Below are 3,459 nucleotides of genomic sequence, written 5' to 3'. Positions count from 1 at the left end.
ACTGCTTAAGTGCATTGCTGACTTGTTAGAGGAAATGTGTAAAATACCAGTTTAGAGATACATGACTTGCAAAACCTCCTGTTGGATAAGAAGGATTGGATAACAATGATTGGACTATACAGGATAACTGGTATAGAAAGAGGGGGGGAGAAGAGGGGAGGGGAGGGGGGAGAAGAGGGGAGGGGGGAGAAGAGGGGAGGGGGGGAGAAGAGGGAGCGAGCGGGGGAGAGGGGGAAGAGAGGAGGGGGGAAGAGGGGGGAAGAGGGGGAAGAGAGGAGGGGAGGGGAGAGGAGGGGAGGGGGGACGAGAGGAGGGGAGGGGGGACGAGAGGAGGGGAGGGGGGACGAGAGGAGGGGAGGAGGGAAGAGGGGGAGGAGGGAAGAGGGGAGGGGGAAGAGAGGAGGGGAGGGGGACGAGAGGAGGGGAGGGGGGAAGAGGGGAGGGGGAAGAGAGGAGGGGAGGGGGGACGAGAGGAGGGGAGGGGGGACGAGAGGAGGGGAGGGGGGAAGAGAGCGGGGGAGGGGGGAAGAGAGCGGGGGAGGGGGGAAGAGAGCGGGGGAGGGGGGAAGAGAGCGGAGGGGGTGGGGGAGGGGAAGGGGGGGGAAGGAGGGGAAGGGGGGGGAAGGGGGGGGGAAGGGGGGGAAGGGGGGGGGGTCGGGTGGGGGGGAAGGGGGGGGGGTCGGGTGGGGGGGAAGCCTGCTTTGTGGGTTTTATGTCAGTGAGAGCACTCGAGAGACGGTGTGTCGTCTTTAAAACCAAACAGAAATAAGAGTATCATACCGTTTATGTGGTATAATCTGACGGACTAGGTGATACTTTGGTATCCTCTCCCTTGTGTATATGCAACTCTTCTCATAGCCTTCGTTTTGTTTAAGCACGTTATACTGCTTAAAGGTCTAGGTGTTGTTAATGTTTTATATATATATATATATATATGAGCAACACATCTATATCACGATCAGTATTTGTCAAAGGAAGCTTGTGGGCCTTTTATTTTGACAAGGCAGTGACTCATGCTCCGGGCGCGTCCACGTTGCTGCACGTTTCTCGCGATGGCTGATTTATGAGCTTTCGGCTCAGTTTAGTTGAGTGATGGAGGCGGATTACTTGCTTTTAATCTAAACTGTTAAACAGTGCTTTTCTCGCCTAATGTGGCGATGGTTTAATAAAATAAATCACATTATGCATTTCCTTACTGTAAAGGCCTCCTTAATATGATTCGAGGCCCTCGCTCTTCATCCAGAGATATGAAGCAGCAGAAGTAATGGACAACTCGAAACTCTTAGGGAAAATTTGTGGCATTTTATAAATGGGTTATATATCTGAGTTCATTTATGTTTGATTAATAGCTTGAGGCGAATTCTGCTCACGGTAAATAACTCAGTAAAACTGGTTTATAAACACACTGGGACTTATTTGGAAAAGAGTCGAGGAGTCGGTTCGGGGTCGGTTCTATAATCAAATGGCCATCATTTTCTGACAACTATTTTTGCAGTTAATTTACATTATATATATATATATATATATATATATATATATATATATATATATATATATATGTGTGTGTGTGTGTGTGTATATGTATATATATATATATATATATATGTATGTATGTATATATATATATGTATGTATGTATATATGAAGGTGGGCGCATGGTGAGAGAATAGGACACAGATCCCACTCATATCTACTTCTGTCAAGTATGAGCTAGCTTCATGGCAGTGAACTAGTAACATTACCTACAATCCACTACATTTGTACATTAGCAGAGAGCAATATTAGTAAAGGGCGCACAGAGGCTTAGTGGTTAGCACGTTCACCTCACACTAGGGTCGGGGGTTCGATTCGCACCGCTGCCCTGTGTGTGCGGAGTTTGCATGTTCTCCCCGTGCTGTGAGGGTTTCCTCCTCCAATCCCTGAACAAAAGGGGGGGTTGATATTAAAAGTAACAGTCAGTATGTGGTGTTGCCTCCAGCTGCTTTAAGTACTACAGAGCATCTCATCCTCATGGACTGCACCAGATTGGTCAGTTCTTGCTGTGAGATGTTCCTCCACTCTTCCACCAAGGCATTTGCAAGTTCTCCATCACGTCTGGGGGGGACACACGCTTACATGTGATTTTCCATTGCGAGGACGATCAGCTGTCCTTCCTGTCTCCCTGTAGCACCGTCTTAGGCGTCTTACACTACAGAGATTGCAGTTTATTGCTCTGAACACAACTGCAGTCCTCATGCCTCCCTGCAGCAGGACTATGGCATGTTCACGCAGGTGAGCAGGAACCCTAGACATTTATGGTTATCATCTGTTTATGGTTCATTGAACAAGCATGAAAATATTTTTAGAAGTAGGATTATTTGACCAGTTTTAAAATTTTATTACATTTTGTTCCTGAAATCCTCCCTGAATCCACCCTTCTGCTGGGATCAGGATAATAATTTTTTTTGGATCACAGGCATCCCAGTCTTACTAAAAACATTTTTTGGAATTGGGGTTGTATATGTTACACTTGATTTGTTTAACCGTTACAGTGTTAAAGTAGATAAAGTATACATTAGGCTACCAATTAAGCCTTTCTGTACAGCAAAGTAAGAAAGAAAAATGTTGTCCCCATAAATAATCCCCCAAAGAGCTGTCAATGTCAAACAAAAATAATATATTTAATCTTAACTGCCATTTGTCACTGTATGTTAATTACAACCCCAATTTGGGGGGAGGCGGGGGGGGGGGGGGGGGGCAACGGCAACAAAAGGCTGGAAAAGTGTTACTAAAAAGAAACAGCTGGAGGAATATTTCGCAACTAATTAGGTTAATTGGGAGCAGGTCAGTAACATGACTGGGTATAAAAGAGTATCTTAGAGAGACAGAGTCTCTCAGAAGTAAAGATGGGATGGAATCTGGATGGAAGCAGATGTTGCTCTAAAACCTGTAAATACCTTTCAGCATTGATGGTGCCTTTCCAGATGTGCAAGCTGTCCATTCCATAGGCACTAATTCACCGCCATACCATCAGAGATACAGACTTTTGAACTGAGCGCTGATAAAAAGCCGGATGGTCCCTCTTTAGTCATCCTCTTTAGTTTAGAGGACGTGGCATCCATGGTTTCCAAAAAGAATCTCAAATTTCGATTCATCTGACCACAGAACAGTTTTCTACTTTGCCACAGTTCATTTTAAATGACCTTTGGCTCAGAGAAGACAGCAGTGTTTCTAGATCATGTTCATATATGGCTTCTTCTTTGCAGGATCGAGCTTTAACCAGCGCTTGTGGATGGCACGGCGAACTGTGTTCACAGATAATGAGTTCTAGAGGTGTGTCTGAGCCCATGCAGTGATTTCCATTACAGAATCATGCCTGTTTTTAATGCAGTGCCGCCTGAGGGCCCGGAGATCACGGGCATGAAGTATTGATTTTAACCCTTATCCCTTGCGCACAGAGGTTTCTCCAGATTCTTGGAA

This window comes from Ictalurus furcatus, chromosome 6, assembly GCF_023375685.1.
Source record: "Ictalurus furcatus strain D&B chromosome 6, Billie_1.0, whole genome shotgun sequence".
NCBI classification, from domain to species: domain Eukaryota; kingdom Metazoa; phylum Chordata; class Actinopteri; order Siluriformes; family Ictaluridae; genus Ictalurus; species Ictalurus furcatus.
Note: the sequence above shows the minus strand (reverse complement) of the source record.